This window comes from Peromyscus californicus, unplaced genomic scaffold (assembly GCF_007827085.1).
Source record: "Peromyscus californicus insignis strain IS unplaced genomic scaffold, ASM782708v3 Scaffold_19__1_contigs__length_69161282, whole genome shotgun sequence".
NCBI lineage: Eukaryota > Metazoa > Chordata > Mammalia > Rodentia > Cricetidae > Peromyscus > Peromyscus californicus.
This window is the reverse complement of record NW_026294491.1, coordinates 8,070,066-8,082,868: the sequence shown is the minus strand read 5'-3', so window position 1 is coordinate 8,082,868 and position 12,803 is coordinate 8,070,066. Positions and strand designations below refer to the sequence as shown.

Genomic DNA, 12,803 nt, shown 5'->3' with positions numbered 1-12,803 from the left:
AATGGAAATTTGTGATTGTGGCCACAAGGATGGCAGGTTTTATGCTTGAGACTATGATAAAGGATTGCATGTGCCCCCCCATGAAGTAAGATTGATTTGTGATCCATGGTCCTCTTGCCTCGGCCTCCTGAGTGCTGGGATTGCAGGTGTACCCCACAATGACTGTCTCCCCCTGCTCCCTCCTCCCTCCTAAAACCCAGAGTCTTGCACATGATAGGTGCATGCTCTGCCACTGAGCTACATCCCAGCCCTAGGAGTCATTTTTAAATCAAATTAAAAGGAAACAGAGAAAAGACAGAGAGAGGGAAGGAAATAAAGGAGTTTGTGTTTGCCCAAGGCAGTGGGTTTTCAGTGACGGCACTGCAGGAACTAATACTTGAATTAGGGGTATAGTTTAGAGAGAAGGGCTTCACAAGGGTCTTGAACTAGTTGGTACTCAACTATGAATGTCTGTCTGTCTGTCTGTCTATCTATCTATCTATCTATCTATCTATCTATCTATCTATCTATCATCTATTTTCCTGAGATAGGGTTTCCTCTGTGTAACAGCCCTGGCTGTCCTGGAATTCTCTTTGTAGACCAGGTTGGCCTCGAACTCACAGAGATCCTGGGATTAAAGGCATATGCCACCATTCTTCGCTTCAACCATGCATTTATAAGAGTGACTTTGTCCCAGCACTGGGAGGCAGAGGCAGGTGGATCTCTAAAAGTTCGAGGTCAGCCTGGTCTACAGAGCAAGTTCTGGGACAGCCAAGGCTACACAGAGAAACCCTGTCTCAAAACAAACAAGCAAACAGTGTTTTTTTAAGTGGCCGGTAGAAGATAGGTTGGGCAAACATTCTTGCTTCTAAGACCCCTTGGCAATGTCTTCAATCTTTATTATTCTTCTCCTAACTGTAGAGTATAGGAGGTGGTCACAGAGAGAAGGGGGTCAGGGGACCCTGGATCCTAAATGGAGCAGAACTTGTATAAAGCCTGGAGTCAAATTTGGGGGCCTGAATTTCACAGCTCCTGATGACATTCTCCTCTGCAGCTGAGCTCTACTCCAGGGCTAGCCTGTGGCAGCATCCGTCTCTGTAGGTTTCCCTACACTTTTAAGATTATAGTTAGAATGAGGCCGGACACATGGGAACAGAAAACTGACCCCTACGGAGTCATTCCTGCCACAGAGCTGGTGCAGATAAATGTGACAAGCAAATTGGACAGTTTTTACAAGATGCCCCCAAAAGGATCAATAACCCTCAGCTGTGGTTTGGTAAGCCATGCGGCTCACATTAAGAGGTTATGCTTTGAAGGTTCCCTCTGGGACTATATGTGATGATTTGTGTGGAGAGAGTCCTTTTACTGCACACAATATGCTAATGTGTTGGTGGGAAAGCACAATGACTCATATCTTCTTCCTCAAACCCAAGTGGTCTCACTAGGACTTCCAGCCTAAGAGGGGTCCGGGAAGAGGAGATTTCAGAGGAAGCCCTGCGGTCCACCCGCTGACGCTAACCTACTCCATAGTGGGTTATCATTGGTCTCACTGGCCGGCACGTCATCCTCTGCAATCGCTGTGGTCATGGGAGGGTTTGGACCCTGGGCTCATCTGGGCAACCGTTCCTTCCCACGTTGCGTATTGCTTCAACTTCTGCAACCAAGAGCCTTCCCTTCTTAACCCCTTTTAACCCTTCAACTGAAACCCTCTCTAAGAACAGACTTGTCTAACTCCATAACAAATGCAATCTCGGCCGGGTGGTGGTGGTGGCGGCGGCGGCGGCGGCGGCGGCGGCGGCGGCGGCGGCGGCGGCGGCGGCGGCGGCGCACACCTTTAATCCCAGGATTGGGAGGCAGAGCCAGTCAGATCTCTGTGAGTTTGAGGCCAGCCTGGTCTACAGAGTGAGTTCCAGAACAGGCTCCAAAGCTACACAGAGAAACCCTGTCTCAAAAAACTAAAAAGACCACCACCACCAAAACAAAAACAAACAAATAAACAAAACCAAAACCAAAACCAAAAAAACCCCAAATGCTATCTCTTACTTTCAAGGCATTCTTTCTGAACATTGCTTTATGATTCCAGTGTGTGGTAGCCCAGCAGAGGAGGAGGCACAGGATTTGGGATCTGAATGTGTCTCCAACTCAAACCTTGACTCCAAGCTTCCTGGGACCCCGTGGAGGCCACTCTACTCTGTGCTCATGAGACTGATGCACAGATGGATGAAGGGAGGTGTTTGAAGACACAGTTTCTTACTTGTTCTGTTCATCTGTGAATCCTCATCTAGCACTGTGCTTGGCATACTCTAGAAGTGTAAGAAACCCTCGCTATTGACTGAATACTACCAGGTTTCTATGGCAACAGTGAATCAGCTTTAAATGCTTATGGCCATCCTAATGACTGGGAAACAGGTATGTGTGATGAGCCCAGGACACATGTGACTAACTGGGATGGCGGTGGGGGAGGGGAATTCCAAAGTCTCTTTCATCAGCTTATGTCGTTAAATTTTCCAGGAAACAGAGGGTGAGACTCCCACCACTGCCTTCAATAAGTCCTGTGAAAGTTTGGCTCTTTGCACAGTTACAACACATCATCTCTTAGCCAGCCTCCCGAGACAATGAATGAACTTCTGTCCGAGGACTCACATCTATCATCCCAGCAATCAGGAAAGCTGAGGCAGGAAAATGGCCACAAGTTGGAGGTCAGCTTGGGCTAACCTCAATGTAGGACCTTGCCTCAAAAGCAAAGCAAAACAAAACAAACCCAAACCAATAAATCCAAACCCCACAAGGCCACTCTCCATTGGGGCCTATCCGAAACTGAGCCAGGCCAAGGAGGCCAGCACCCATATTTACCTCCACCACACACACACTGCTAATCATGGCTGTGCCACACCAGCCTTTACCATGTCACACTGAGGGCATTTTTAAACCCATACCGTTCCCAGTTAGCTCTCTTTACCTTATGCTTATGGACCAGGTGTAAATTACTGCTTGCTACTCCAATGCCATGCTCCCTGCCAGGATGCTCACAGAGTCCAACCCTCTGGAACTGTGATCCTCCACAGTAAAAGTTTGGTCATTTTTATTTTAATTTTTTTTTTGCCATGGCAACAGAAAAGTAATTAAGATACAAACCACAATCACTATGAGATGCCTTCTTACCTAGTAGACCAGCAAAGAAGGGAAAATGACCTCCCGGCAGCCCCAGAGCAGTGACTCACACTCCCTGGTAGGAGTGGGGATGGGCCTTGCCGTCCCAGGGGCCAATGTAGTAATGGTGTTTAGAACCTGTCTGTGATAGTTCAGCTTGTCAGCCTGACTGGGTTTGGAATCATCTAGGAGACACCTCTGGGCTGTGCAGGTGTTTCCAGACAGAAGTAAATGAGGAGAAAAGACCCAGCCTGAATGTGGGTGGGCGGCATCACCCCATGGGCTGGGGCCCCAGACAGAATAAAGCGGGGAGAGGCCAGCTGAGCACTTCACTGCAGACACATGACCCCAGCACCAGCTCCCACTGCTGTGTTTTTCTCTCATAAGGACCCCTCCTCTCCTAAACCGCAGGCCCCAAACCCTTCTCCCACCCAATTGCTTTGGGTCCGGTGTTTCCTCACAGCAATGAGAGAAGTAACTGACAAGCCTTACGTATTCCTCGCCACTGGCCCCTCGACTCCCATTTCTACAAGCCTGGGTTCTGGAGCATGAGCTTGAGAGGAAGCCAGAACTCGAATTCAGGCGCTCCCGTGAACGTGCACACGAGCTCATCCACCGGGACAATGGGTTCACAAACGGCTACTGCATTGCTTTGCTCTATCATCGGCATACAGGAACATCTTTTTTCCTCCCACGTTTTAAATTCAATTTCCATGTAGAATAATAGTCATAGCTCACCCCTGGGGCCTGTGAGCTCTCCAACCATGCATTCTTGGTCAGATTTAGAGTAGCATGTGCTGTGGGATGTTCTGTATGGCAAATGTGTTGCTGATTAGTCAATAAATAAAACACTGATTGGCCATTGGCCAGGCAGGAAGTATAGGCGGGACAAGGAGGAGAATAAAGCTGGGAAATGGAAGGCTGAGTGAGAGAGACACTGCCAGCCGCCATGATGAGAAACAGCATGTGAAGATGCCGGTAAGCCACGAGCCATGTGGCAAGGTATAGATTAATGGAAATGGATTAATTTAAGCTGTAAGAACAGTTAGCAAGAAGCCTGCCATGGCCATACAGTTTGTAACCAATATAAGTCTCTGTGTTTATTTGGTTGGGTCTGATGACTGTGGGACTGGCAGGTGATAGAGATTTGTCCTGACTGTGGGCCAGGCAGGAAAGCTCTAGCTACAAATGGCGTCCAACGTGGTGGCAAGAGTTTCCACCTAAAAACTGAGAAAAAAGATTCTAAAATGGAGCTAAAAACAGTTCCTAATTGTCTCTCTCAAATGAGCAGCAGCTGCCGGTTTGAGCTACTGGTGGGTTCCTAGCATGTGCGCTCGACCTGCAGTATGGCAGGAATGAGGCCTCTGCAAGTGGCACATTAAGCTGCATGGTGGATTTAGCCTTTTCTAGTACAAAACAAAAAAAAGAGGTTTCTGGGCTACACGCTGCTTGGATAAAAGCATAGACCCACGATAGCTCCCAGAGCTGGCGGTAAACCACCGCCATGTTGGGAAGTTGAGGTGGGCGGAGCCAGCAGCCACAGCTGCTGCAGTTTAAGGCAATAGATTCACAATAAGACAGATTCAGATGTAATAGTTTACAATGTGTGTAAAAGATATGTAGGCTTGAAAGAGACAAAAGAGGTGATATATAGAGTTATAGAAACAAATACAGTTTTAAAAAATAAAGTCTTTAAAGAGACAGTAAAGGTAGTATAAAAAATAAGCCATGTAAAAATGGATATTACACAGAGAATCTGGATTGTGTTGTCTTTGGGATTTTTAACTGCAGAAAAACATTTGATCATAAAAGATGTTGAGTTAAACCAATATGTTTATTTTAAAGATACCATGACTTCAAAATTTGGATATAAGGATATGTTGCTTTGGAAAGGAAACTCTGCTTTTGTTCCCACAGAAAGCCAGAGGCTATGGATTTATTGCAGATTAAGATACATCAGGTTTGACCAGCCAAGACCCCCCAAAAGGTCTCCGATGACACCATGGCCCAGATGATCCAACATCCAGAATGGTTTGAAGGCAACTGGCTCAGATGATACACCCTCATGGACTATTCCATAATCCTAAAATTTTCTTTGTGTCCCCATAAGATACAGCGCCCCCCTCCAGCAGAAAGTAGTAAGAGAAGCTATGCCCAAATTCCCAAATTATATGTAATTTTACTTTGTTAAGGTTAAAACCTTCCTTTTGGAAAAAAAAAAGGGGGGGGGGAAGTGCTGTGGGATGTTCTGTATGGCAAATGTGTTGCTGATTAGTCAATAAATAAAACACTGATTGGCCATTGGCCAGGCAGGAAGTGTAGGCGGGACAAGGAGGAGAATAAAGCTGGGAAGTGGAAGGCTGAATGAGAGAGACACTGCCAGTCGCCATGATGAGAAACAGCATGTGAAGATGCCGGTAAGCCACGAGCCATGTGGCAAGGTATAGATTAATGGAAATGGATTAATTTAAGCTGTAAGAACAGTTAGCAAGAAGCCTGCCATGGCCATACAGTTTGTAACCAATATAAGTCTCTGTGTTTATTTGGTTGGGTCTGATGACTGTGGGACTGGCAGGTGATAGAGATTTGTCCTGACTGTGGGCCAGGCAGGAAAACTCTAGCTGCATTTCCTCCGGTGGAGTGGTAGAGTGGGCCTTAACTCCAATCAGAAATCAGTTGGTTACCCCCACAAAAGTCACGCCACTATTACATCCATGTGTATATCTTGCCACACTGGTCATTACCACACTCCATAGGGTTCACAGACATAAGACTATTGATGACACCCCCCCCCAACCTCCAGCAACCTGTATAACCCCTATCAGTATGATGAAGGCTAGCTAGCAGAGAGGAAGCTTCCTGGTCAATACCAACTTGAATTCTCCCTGTCCTGTGATCAGCGAACATCCATTCCTTTGTCTACATCAAACAGCACATAAATACAAGAACTTAAAGCCTGGTCCATGTGTACATGTCACATTTTTATAAAAACACATTCAGTTTCTGTAGGAACTCTGGATTATTTTGATCCTCAGTATCTTATTCAATTCTCACAACCTTCCTGAAGGCTGAGGAGGGGAGTTATTCTGGGCAAATAATAAACCAGCCTCTTAGTTTGTTGCTGGCCCTCTGTCAGAGAACCTAATCTATTCTTAGGCTCTGGAGGAGACAGCCATATGTACCACATGACTTCGCACCACCACCATAGGCCACAATAAGGTTATTTATATGTGGTATTAGAACCAGGGCTGTGGGGTGTGTGGCTCAGTGGAAGATTGCTTGAGTTCTGTGTTCAGCAACACACACACACACACACACACACACATATACACACACACATATACACACACACACGCACTCCCTCCATAACCCTGCAAGCAACATCAAAAGCAGAACCAATATCCAGCTAGTAAGTGGCACGCTCATTTTAAAGTGAAAGAGTAACCCACAGCCATAAAGCACGGGGTTTGGTAATGCTTTAAGGGTGTGAATTACTACAGAGATTGCCACGTGGAGCTCTGATTTCTTCCTCATTTCCTCTTATCCCTGGTCTAGGATTCAACAGATACTCTGATGCAGTTAAGTAACTGAGCAAGCTCATGGAAAATGAGCCTGACATAAGAAAATAAGATCACAAGCTGAGAAAAGAGAAAATGAAACATTGATATGCCTGGCTCTTGCTCTTTTCTAAAGGGTTGCGGTAGGTATAGTTTTGTCACGAAATATCTAGAATTCTGTTTGACAAATGTGAGTTGATTAGTTCCGACATGCCAGGCACCTGCCACGTGGCGTGTGGCCAGGCTGTTGCCTGGTGTGGAATTCAAGGTACCTGCCGTCTCCTGTCTCTCCCCTGGCTGACTCCTGCCAAGCTGTTTGGCCCCCCGGTTTGGGCATTACTGTACACTCTCACTTCCTGGGTAGAAGAGAATTTGTATTCTCTTCTGACAACTACAGCTGCGTTTTAATGCCATTAAACCATATGCCTCAGGGGGAAAGAGAGAGGGAGAGGAGAGGCGGTGAGATTTGGTTATCGCTCCATTGTTTCCATATGCTTAACATTGTTGCCGACGTGAAGAAATGTAACCCCAAAAGGCTAAAATGTCCATGTTTTTCTAGAAACCTCAGCCTCCCACTCTTGTGAATTTTGGTGCTAATGAACATGAGCTCATCACAGTCTACCCCTGATTGTCACAGTTACCTGGCCCAATGATCTTCCGCCTAGAAGGAACCCAACTGAAAACAATGAAGGCCCTGAAAGTTCTCCAGAGATCGCTTGACAGACCAAAGGTCCTCAGCCCACTGTTAGAGAGACAACAGTTTGCAGTGGGGTGCAGCCCAGTGGGAGGGTACACGTGTGAGGGGCTGGGTTGCATCCAACAGTACAAACCAAGAAAACCACTGTGGCGTTTTGAATGAGGAATGTCCCCCATAGTTCTGGGCATTTGAAGTTAGTGTCACTGTTTGGGGAGGTTTAGGTGGTCACTGAAGGCAGCTTTGAGATGGGAAGCCTCGGGACACTTCCTTTGCTGTCTCTGTTTTGTGTTAGTGGTTGAAATGTGATCTCCCAGCTGTCTGCTCCCAACGCCATGCCTGCCGCTTGTCACCTTGCTTCACTGCCATAATGGACTCTTTCCGTCTGGAACTGCCGGCCAAATAAACTCTTCCTTCTCCAAGTTGCCTGGGTTGGAGTGTTTGATCATAACAACAGAAAAGTAACGGATACAGCCAGTCACATCAGCGTCATTAATAATGGGTGCTACCTACGCCAGGTTGGCCGTGCACTCGGCACGGTGTTGTGCTCATGACAAGCGTCTCTTTCAGGGTTTGTGGCAGCCCAGGGGGCAGGACACCACTGTCCTCATTTTACCATTTCCTAAACAGACTTCAGGGAGACCCAACCCTGGACTGGATTCCTGCTACAGGCCCAACGTGTGGTGCTACAGAAACCACTTTTTACAATAGAATTTTCTGTCACTACATGGTTAGCATGCAGTGAGGCCCATCGTTACCTTCACAGGACCACGGCGACCATCAGAAAGCAGCTGTGTATTTCCACACTTAAGGCAGAGCTGAAGCGACTCGGCTGAAAACCTGCTCTTTGTTTGAGCAGTTGCATTTTCCTGACCTCCTGCGTTCTTAAGGCCTTTTCTCCACGTGAGAGCCCAGAAGGGGCACATTCAGGCCTCGGCCCGTCACCATGGCAACTGACAGGCAGACAGAGCCTCCGGTTGGGAGGTGGGCCTGAAAGGCTATGGGAGCTACAGAGGTAGAGCCCTGGTAGGTGGTTTCATGGCCAGTTTCCTTGGCAATCTCATCCAGAAAGACATGGTGCTCTCACCAGCATACACACACACACACACACACACACACACACACACACACACACACACACACACATATCCTGGCCACACATACCCCAGACACACACACATACACACACACACACACACACACACACACACACACACACACACACACACATCCTGGCCACACACCACCCCGGACACACACACACACATCTGGACATACACATACACACACACACACACACACACACACACACACACACACACACACACACCCACACCCTGGACACAGACACACACACACCCCAGAGAGACAGACAGACATACCACACACACACACACACACCCTGGACACACACACACACACCCTGGATACACATACACCCTGGACACACACACACACACACACACACACACACACACACACACACACACACCCTGGACACACACACACACACACACACACACACACACACACACACACGAGCTTGGTCAGTGGGGATATTTCTCCTTCCTTCCTTCTTTTTCTTTTCTTTTCCAGTGAAAAGGGAGGCAGGTAAAGAGACAGGAAGGTTTCAGTCGGAGGCAGGTAAAGAGACAGGAAGGTTTCAGTCGGGGAAGTGGAGCAGAGGGAGCCAGAAGGCCCCTGTCCTCTCTCATCACAGGGCTGGCCATCTGGGCCTATCCCTGGGGGGCTGCACTTGCTGTACTTCTGGCTGGGGATAATGACACAGCAAGGGGCCCACGGGGCTTGATGGGAAGCCTTTCACACTGCACGACGGCGCCCCCTGCTGGTGCACGTTGGAAATTCTCTCCAGGGGCCTGATGAGAAAGAGATCTTCCCCTGGCTAGAGATACAAGTCCCTGATCTCTAGCTAGCGAGGCAAAGTCTTTGCCAGGGTGTCTGCATCTTCGTCCCTGCCGTTTCTGACAATTATGTGGATAATTGCTACACGTGCAGTTGAATGAAATTTCTGTAAGTTACCGGAAAGCTTTGAGAAGACGACTCATTCCGACAGGTAAAATAAAACAGCACACTTAGGGCTCTGTCGCACTGCTGGTACCCACTGCTCAGGACTTGACAGAGCAGCCATGGCTTAATGTGGTTTGCTTAAGTCACTTTCAAGAGTTTCAGTGGAAGACTGTCAGAGCCAGTGGGTCCCTGCTTGGGAGACAAATGAGGGTCAGTCGAAATGAGCTATAGCCGCCCTTAAATCAGAGATCAGGGGTTTGGTGGAAGTTGCTCTTGAATCAGATAGCTCATTCTGAACCCAGCGGCTGCTCTGCTCGGTCTTTGACAGTGATCTCAGCTCTCTGTGACTTTGTACTTATCTGTACAATGATGAAGTGACAGCCAGGGCTTCTAAGATAACCCATGAGACAGGCGCTTACACAGCACCAGCGGAGCCTCAGAACTCAGCACGTGTTTACCCCTGTCCTCGTTAGCGCGGATATGAAACCTGAATTTCTGACACTTTTATGGTCCAAAAAGCTAACATTTGTTTTCACATACTTGATTACATTGCCATTCTCAGCTTCTAGCATTTAAAATACTTTTCACTATAGAAATGACATACTCAGTTGAAACAAATGTGGAAACCTCCAACAAATAGAGACACAGTGTTGCTCACCCAATCTCCCCACACTCAACTTTTTCCTTACCAGAGAAGCTGCTAACATGTGTTTATAATCTTTTCATCTCTGGAACTGAGGAACTATAATTTGAGGGCCTTGTATGTTAATTACTTGCGGCTTGTTTATTCATTCAGGGTTCCGGCCTGAGGGTTTGGCTGAGTTTCGCCTTCTGGAGGAGACCCTGTTTGAGGGGTCTGCAGTATGTGCTCTAGAAAGCCTATGGGTGATTCTCCACACGGGTGATCATGTTGGCTGACAGAGGTGTGCTCACTTGGCTCCACAGCCCTGCAGCACAGAATGGGCTCCCTAGAGTGAGAGGGGGCAGCGGCTGCTGTGAGAATCTTTGTCTGTCTTTATTGCTCTCATTACCTAGCTGTTCCAACAAATAACACATTAATCAGGCATCATCTCTCACCCTCTAAAAGCTTATTATCTCTAGGTTACAGAGTGGGAAACTGAGGCTGGAGGGCAGGGTGTTTCCTAAGGATGCTTCAAAGAAAAACCAGCAATGGGAGCCCAGAGTCTATGTACATATTAAAGCTTCATTAATGTTTCCATCAAATGATGCTTGCTTTACAATCTACTTTCTTCCCATTTACACCAAACTTTTAGATGAACTTAAATTAATAGGATAAGATGATTGTGTTATCATTGTTTAAAGTATTACATCCCAAAAGCAAAAAAGAGAGCCGTAAAATATTTTGAGTTAATACAAATTGTAATTTGCAAAACCACATAAGAGGCTGGATATAGAAATGGACAATGGCCAGACGGTGTATCAAAACAGAACACTGAGTCAGGCATGGTGATACAAGATGGTAATCAGAGTTTGGAGGAGGGGAGCAGAAAGATGGGGAGTTCAAGGACAATAACAGAGCAAGCTTTGGCCAGCTTGGTCCCCCTGTCTCAAAAAAAAAAAAAAAAAAAAAACAAACTGACAACATCCGCATCAACGAATCAGCTGCTGTCTCTAAGCCAGGCTTGGAGGATGCCATCTGCTCTCTCTCCAAAACCCCAGGAAGCCAAACAGTAACTGTTGTAACCACCAAAATGGCCAAGACCTGATTGATAGCAGGCAACATTCCTCATTTTTATTCCCGTTTTAAACTAGGACCAACCAAGAAGGCCAAATACACACCCTGGCCATTATGTAACCACCTGCTTCAGGAGCCCAAGGCCAAAGCCATTCCCTCTCTCCACTAGGGACCATCCTGCTCTCTCTGCCCTTGTTCTCCCCTGAAACGCAGGTGATGGCCACCAGCTCCCTTGCCTCAGCAGACTCGGAATAAACAGCCTTTGCTGGTCCTGTTAGGGTGGTTTAAGTTTCTCATCAAAATGGATATCCTTAAGTGAAGCTGAAAGACTCAACTCCTACCCTATTTCTGCCTCCTCAGGGATCCCGAGGCCGTCCCAGGATGGTCTTCTTGCTCTGTCTTCACATGGTAAAAGATACAAGGGCAGAGGACAAGTGATATGTCCTGTGCTTCAGGAAGCCTCCTGTGTAGCAGCCTGGATGCCATTTGGTGAGGTGGAAGCCCCCGAGGCCTGTTCACTTTGCAAAGGCCTCTCCTTGGCACCAGCTGCCGTGGTTTGCAAGGGTTTCCCAAGGGCTCCTGTGCTGAAGCTTGGTCACCAGCCTGCGGCACTAGTAGAGGATGGTGGAACCTTTAAAATGAGGGCCTAACTGGAGGAAGTCAGACCACTGAGGCATGCCCTAAAAGGAGGCTTCTGGGTCATGATTGGTTTCCTCTGTAACTCATTCCCACCATGACATGACATGCAGATGTAATGGAGAGGGCCATGAGGATTTGAATTTCTCTAGCACATTCTATGCTAGGTGAGGACAGGTCATGTTCTGAAGTCCTGGTGCCAGAGCTGGGACTCTCTCCAGATAAAGACTCATCTTTCAGCTCTAGTAACATGGACCCAAGGCTAATCTACATGTTCAGATTTCCTTATCTTTTCTATAGATGGTAACATTATTGTGGAACAGAGGCAGAGAAATTGAGAATTTCTCTCTCCACAGTTCAGGATAAAAATTTGAATTAATTTCCCCATTTCTCTGTATATACTCTATGTTTTTGTTCTTAATCCAAATAAATGTTCACACCCAGAGGCAGACCTCATGACCAGGGTTCTGGTAATTGCTGTGGAATAATCCTTCTGTACACTGTGAAGATGTGTCACTCTCATTGTTAATAAAAAGTTGATTGGTGGGTGGCTAGGCAGGATTTTCAGGGCAGTGAGAATGCTGGGGAGAAGATGGGTGGAGCCTGAGGAGATGGCATGCAACACAGAGCGAGCAGGATGGGAAGTACATACATGAGGTAAACGAGCCTCCAGGCAACACATAAATAGAAATGGGTTCATTTAAGTTACAAATGCTAGCTAAAAAACAAGCCTAAGCTATTGGCCGAGCATTTATAATTAATATTAAGTCTCTGTGTGGTTATTTGGGAACTGACTGGTGGGACAGAAAACTCCACCCACAGGTAATGCTGACAGAGGCCTCAAAGTGGCAGAGCCAGTTACCCATGGACTAAAACCTCTGTAACCATGAGCCAAGCTGTGGCCTTGGATATTTTGTCATAGTGGTGGAAAAGTCACCGACATATGTCAACAACACTTGCATTCTGCAGGAGATATCCCAGCACTGTGAGATGTAACAGGTCAAACTTACAAGGATGCTGATCAAAGGCTCAGGTATAAAACCCGCCACACAGCATGGTGAGT

At 47.1% G+C, this 12,803-nt stretch overlaps 1 protein-coding gene across 2 annotated transcripts in view; it reads right to left on the bottom strand.

Moving 5' to 3' along the window:
• Positions 1-12,803, bottom strand: part of Slc37a1 (solute carrier family 37 member 1) — a 70,713-nt gene that overhangs the window by 55,168 nt on the left and 2,742 nt on the right. The window lies entirely within an intron of this gene.